Source organism: Panulirus ornatus, chromosome 34, assembly GCF_036320965.1.
Source record: "Panulirus ornatus isolate Po-2019 chromosome 34, ASM3632096v1, whole genome shotgun sequence".
Taxonomy (NCBI): domain Eukaryota; kingdom Metazoa; phylum Arthropoda; class Malacostraca; order Decapoda; family Palinuridae; genus Panulirus; species Panulirus ornatus.
The window spans coordinates 4514098-4521069 of NC_092257.1; the positions used below are offsets into that span (position 1 = coordinate 4514098).

The following is a 6972-nucleotide window of genomic DNA, read 5'->3' on the forward strand; positions in this document are numbered from 1 at the left end:
AGTGCCACGAAAAGGAATATAAATGTATAATGGGATCAATATATATATATATATATATATATATATATATATATATATATATATATATATATATATATATATATATATATATATGAACCCTGCCGATAAAGATAAAGCTTCTCTCTCTCTCTCTCTCTCTCTCTCTCTCTCTCTCTCTCTCTCTCTCTCTCTCTCTCTCTCTCTCTCTCTCTCTCTCTCTCTCTCTCTCTCTCTCTCTCTCTCTCTCTCTCTCTCTCTCTCTCTCTCTCTCTCTCTCTCTCTCTCTCTCTCTCTCTCTCTCTCTCTCTCTCTCTCTCTAGGCGGCAAAGGCGGCAATAATCAAAGTTTTTTAAAGAAAGAAAAAACATATATATATATATATATATATATATATATATATATATATATATATATATATATATATATATATATATATATATATATATATATATATATATATATATATATATATATATATATATATATATATATATATATATATATATATATATCAACATAGGAGACAGCACACAAACCTACGCTTCCCTCAAGGTTTGTATAAAGATAAGAAAGGCAGGGCAGTAGGGAGGCAAACTGGACCCCACAAAAGTGTCTTTAATTCGCTGATTGTCACAAATATATCCTCATTCACTCCCGCCACTTTACAAACAAAAAAAAAAAATCACATAGAATTTAATCTCATGTAATTCAAATAGGACTCAGGACTTCAATTCAACAAGACTCGAGAGTGTAATTCAATAGGACTCAAGAGTTTAATTGTCACTTGTCACCTTATAATCTCAAGTAAAGTGTTTGATCCCCACGTTTGTAGCTACAGGATGATATTCTCTTTTATTTGTCTTATTTCTTTTTCTTATTTTACTTTCTTCTTCTTCTCCTTCTTCTTCTTTCTTCCTTTTATCGAATCGTTCCTTCATGCCTGGACAATCTCAGTCAAGTATCACTTCAGTTCAGTCGAAGGAACAGCCCCATCGAGAGCTGATTTTGGTCGAAAGACCCGTTCACTCGACGGCCAGCTTAGTCAACGACCAAGTCAGTCGACGACCAATCTAGTCGACGACCAGCTGGCACAACTCGTGACTCCCAACACAACAATATCTACCATGTACGACGGAAGTTCGAGGCATGGGTATGGCACCACAATGCCTCATGTGTTTCCCTTCAGAACATAAGTGCACAGAGCGCATTAGGAAGCTCCGTCTTCTTCATCCAGAGGTCGTTGTTGCACGCCTCTTACGTAACGCTAGGACCACCTCTCGTCTGGAGAATATTTCCTATACACTGCGTTACCTAAGCCTTAAGTAACGTGGTTTCCCCTCCCCTCCTCCTCCCAAGCGTCCTCCTCACACGGGACACAGCAGATACAACAAAGTAAATAATCCCAGACGACATGACCAGGGAAAAACGAGTCTCCACATAAGCTACAGGAGGCTCATTTGCGCTGCCGGTGTCGTCCCCTTAACAACAAGACGCAAAGCCGCAAGCGGAAAAGGAGAATCAAACGCCGCACGCCGGGTCGCATAAAGGCAAGGAACTGCGATGGGCCTCTTCCCCCTTTGAGACCCATAGTAGCTACCGTCGGCCTTTAGCGCCGCTCAGACGCCCAAACTAAACCAAGGAATTCGTCAAAGCAACAGGCGAGAACTTAAGAGCAAAGCGGAGTGAGGAGGCCACTGGATTATAGACATGACTTCGATGTCTCCTTCTTCTTCTTCTTCTTCCCCCGACTCAAAACCACCACAACTCCTCTCTCTTTCCCTCTCCTGAAGCATATTAGTTCCTCGTTCTCTTTGCTTATAGTAACATCCCTGAGCCCCGTCTGCTTTACACGCACGTCCGGGTCAAACACACATCAGAGACACCGTGAAGTGCCGTGCGTGCTGGTGGTGGATGAGGCGCGGCAAAGCCGAGCCAGAGGACGGGCGCGTGGAGACAGAGACGCAGCAGCCACCAGGACGAAGCTGGTTTGGATGGTGGGTTCATTTCAGGTTATCAAAAATTGGTCCGGTGTAGACGTCTGAGACTTGGGGTCAGTTTGGTGGCGGGAACAGCATGGATGGTAGTGGGAACACCCGGGAATACAATAGTGTATTTGGGTCGGTTCTGTCACAAGAATTGGCGCCGTTGTGGTACAATCATCAAAAAATTATACATCGTGATGGTTGTGTGTGGTAGGAATGGTGAATGTAAGAGACAGGTTGATGAATAGAGTAGTTGGAATGGGTAATGGAACAGTCGGGATGATATATGGAACAGGAGGAGTGGGTTAATGAGAACAGACAGTTTGGTGAATGGAATAGTCCTCGGGGTGGATGAGACATCTGGAATAGAAAGTGTAAAAAAGATCGTATCTTTGATGGCTAGATGGAACAGACATGGCAATGGTGTTGGGAAAAGCTTGGTTGAGGAACACCTGAGATGATGATGAACAGAAGAACAAGAGTTACGATGAAGACGAGATGGGTAATAAAGAGAACTTACGGTATGGTGAAGATAAGAGTTAGTTTGACGTGGAAAACTGTTGGTATGATGAATAGAAGAGCCTGGTTGGTGAATGGAACAGATTATGATATTGAATGGAACAAGTGTGGTAGTATTCTGGAAACTGGGTTTGTTGATGGAAAGGGCAGGTACAAAATGGAACAGTAAAGGTGGTGAATATGACATCCGTGTGGTGATTAGAGTTACAGAGATGGTTAATGAAACAGCTGGGATGGTAAATGGTACAGCCAGTGTCTTCAGAGGAACAGAAGGGCTGTGAATGGGAGAGGGCAGGGAAGTCAATTAAACAGCTGTGATGGGAAATGGAATAGGTAGGATAGTGTAGCGGTGAGTGTTCGTTATCATGACGCATTCACGGGCTGCCCAGGGTCGAGGGCATAGGTTCGAGTCCTGGATACGGCTGTCGGTCCACAGTCAACCCAGCTGTTCATCCAACCGTAAGGGTTGGTTGATAGAATGGGTACCTGGCCTAGGTTAAGATTATATATATATATATATATATATATATATATATATATATATATATATATATATATATATATATATATATATATATATATATATATATATATATATATATATATATATATATATATATATAGTATGTTTAATGGAACAGCCGGGATGACGAATGGGACAGCTGAGATGGTGAATGGAACAGCTGAGATGGTGAATGGAACAAGTGAGATGGTGAATGGAGCAGCTAAGTCATTCATCTTGCGTTCCCATGTTCTTTGTTCGCAGTTTACTAACTTGACACACTTTATAATTTTCTATACATTTTTTCCATATAATGACATATAAGTTATATACATTTGGTCATCAATTCATATATGATATAAATTCCAGATGATTTATATATTCCTGATTTAGGAAAATATACATATTGAAGGTTTTAATTTGCTTTCGTTTTTCTCTCTACTCAATAAGCGATAATCTTCATCATCCATTGCATAAAACTTTATCCTTTTCTTTCTGTGGATTGATATTACATTAATTGCATTAATCATATCATAGTAATTATATCAATTCTGGAACTTAATGCTATATATCTTTCTGAAGAGCAAAATCTGTCCCAGAGAACATGGCATCATAAAACGTTATATTAGAAAAAGAAATTATTTCTTTTGTTTTCCTTTTTTTTTTTTTTTTGCCTCTGTGTACCACATTTTACCATATCAACATTCCAGATGCCCTCCAGTGTCGTCCTCTTGCCCTTGCACATCACCTTCGTCAGAAGAACAGACAAAGGTACCACTATTATTTTCCATTTGGTAGTCTCTATCTTTTGAGGCCATGAATATTCTCTCTTTTTTTCTCTCTCTTTCTTCAGAATGGCTTTCGTAACTCTGCATATGATCTTGTAGCCCTGCATTTTTCTATCTCTCTTCAAGATCTATGATGTCTTTCTATCTCTAGAGTATCTCTCTCCCTAACTCTAATATCTCGCAGTGGCTCTAAAGTATCTTTTCATAGCTCTAAATTAACCTCTTTGTCTCTAGAAATATCTCTCCATGTTCTAATATATCAGTCTATAGCTCTATGGGCATCTCAGGATAACACTATATACACGCAGCTCTATTTCTAAAGCATCTCCTCATAGTCTAATATATTAAAAATGAATCTGACTCTACAAAGTACCTTCTTGTAAGCGGAGACTAAGATATCCCGCCCATCATTATGTCTATACATATATATATCATTATTCTCCCCAGCTAATACCTCGCCTCGTGTATTACTAAATACTTCTATAAGCATTTTTAAAAACGATACTCTACTGTCTTTCTTTCTTTTTCACGTTCAACTCGTGCAATTTTTAGACCCAAGTTCAATCTACCCATTATCTTTTTTTTCTCGCTCTGTCTGGAATTACCATTGATCTGTTCCTACACGCATTCCCCATCGTTCCCTTCGCATTAGTCCTGTGGTTTAAGAGTTCAGTTATTCTTATAGGCTTATCTGACCCCCCTAAGCCTCTCTTGTGTACCAGCTTTTCTGTGTTCCACCCCAGTAATATGAAGGACTATATATAATACATATGAACGACATCCAAGTGTAATTTGGAACAATGAGTGGTAAACAGTAACAAAAATATACCATGTACACATAATATTTACTTTATGTTAATAGTCAACTTAACCCTCCCCTGAAAATGAAAAATATTGCCCCCGGAGTGAGCAACACTGTGTTGGCGTCACCCGTCCATCCTTGACGTCAAAACTTAATATTTTGTGTTTCTGGAAGTTGATGGGCGAGAACGCATTCTACCGTCTTCCCGTTTTCTAATCTTTTTCTTCGTCCATCTGTTTACCTCTTATGGTAGGTTCAGTTCCTTTCTCTTTCCATATTCGTCAAAAAAGACGGTCAAGTAACCACTGTCCAATTAACGAATCATTTTCGTTGAATTTCAACACAAACGAAATGTTGAGCAGGGATAGTATGGTGGTGTGTCAAGTGGTTGGAATATCCTTCCCATATGTTTTGCATTCCAGATACGTCATTCAGTCAGCCACAGCAGGTTCCAGGTAGAAATAATGATGCAAGTCTTCTGTGCAAAAGTCTTTGACTCTCTGGGTTTGTTAATGTGAAATACTTCAGTAGCATTTTCTATTAGCCAATGTCCCTGATGTACAACGTTCTAGTTTCATTATTCTAGGTTCTATGTCCTATTTCAGATATTCTAGGTGTTTGTCTCAAATGTAATATGCAAGGTACAGTGTATCTAATTTACTGTACTAGGCTTCATTTTCCATATATACCGTTCCAGGTCTACCACTTCAGGCTGTGTTCCAGTATAATGTTCCATGATTATTGTTCTAAGTTTCGTTTTCCAGGTCTACTTTTCCAGGCCTGATGGGTCAGGTCTACTGTTCTAAGTTTACCGATCCACCTTTATCTTTTGATGTTCCAGTTCTAATATTACAAGAAGTTTAATGTATCTAGATTAGTTTCCCCAAGTCTGATGTTCTAGGCTTAATTTTCACTGTTAATATTCCAAAGTAATTATCTCGAACTGAAGTTCCAAGTCTAGTTTTCCAAGTCAATTATTCCAGACCTAACTTACCAGGTCTGCTGTTCCAGACCTAAGTGTAAGATCTATTTTTCCAGAAATATCTTTTCAGGTGTACTATTCCAGGCCTGATTTTACACTCCTGATCTTCCAGACCTATTTTTCAGGTTTAATGTGGCGTACCTGGTTTTCGAGATGTGATATTGAAGATTTTATTTGTCAAGCCTAACGTTCCAGATCTAATTTGCTCGGTCACCAAGTTCCAGGTCTTATATTCCAGGTCTGATTATCCGCCCTTGATATTCCATGTGTAATATTTCAGTCGTGATTTTGCAGTTATAATACCTTAGGCTTAATATATTACGTATAATTCTTTCGACTCTAATGTTCCAGAGCTGACTGCTGGAACTGCTTCTAAGCTCGCTCATTTCCATAGCTTTACCTCAGACCCGTGGAAGCTAACCAATTTTCATAATCCATTTTTCACCATGAGTACGCACGATACTCCATTTTTTCTTCCAGGATCAGTAAAAGAGTCTGGTCGTGTGTCTGGTTTCTTTTCCAGGAAGAATGCCTGGAAGCCAAAGCGAAGAGATACCCTTTGAGCATTTCTTTGGCAGAATACTAAAAGATACGGCAGAGGACGTCCTGGAAAATTCTGGACTCAAAGGGAAAACGTAATGTTTATTTTAGTTTCCAGAGATGTTCAAATTGCATGCCAAGAATCACCATAGACATACTCATAAGCATGCGTCACTCATGAGAAAAATCGTCGCTCATGAGAAAGCACATGGCAGTGAGCGTCATGCAGTTTGAACGTTTGATATGCTAAAGCTAAACAGCAAATTGTGCCTTTCAGTCCAGATTACTTGGAGAAACCCTGTACGCATCAGAATGCTTTAATATCGAAAATATATACAAACATTTCAGGGAATATAATGCGCGAAAACCCACAAAATATATCTCTGATCTGAAGTGTTCTTTGAGCATCTTGGTTTAGGGAAATATAGGAGTAATGCGACCCTAAATTGGACCATTGAAGTGCTCCCGGCTGGAAATGTTATCATCGAAGTTAGAGCTTCGAAAAGATGTCGGTGAAGATATCTGACTCTCCAGGTCTTTTCCAGGGTTCTGGAACTCAATGGGTTGATGACTCTTTTCTTCCGTCCGGTGTAGCTGGAGTTTGTCCAACTTACTCCTGTCGCTGAAATGACCCATAGCGAACTTTCCAAATGAATAACAATAAGCGGTAAGTAAGGAAATTAACGCCAATATTTTCCCCCCAAAACATTTTTTTTCCTTCCAGTTCGCTGCGCTAAGATGTGGTCTTTTTTTTTTTTTTTGGAATAACGAGGAATCTTTCGAATGACTACATAACTCACTTCGACATGTTATACCGGGATACGAACAAAAGTCATCATATACTTACTGTGTGAGAA

The 6972-nt window shown here is 39.3% G+C and overlaps 1 protein-coding gene across 1 annotated transcript in view; it reads right to left on the reverse strand.

Annotated features, from left to right (window-relative positions):
- Positions 1-450: 450 nt before the first annotated feature.
- The window catches only part of LOC139759718 (dipeptidase 1-like), a 108630-nt gene continuing 102108 nt past the window's right edge, over positions 451-6972 (reverse strand). Inside the window, exon 12 of the mRNA XM_071682114.1 lies at positions 451-6972. This exon is cut by the window's right edge and continues 891 nt beyond it. The gene's annotated coding sequence lies outside the window, so the exon portion shown is untranslated.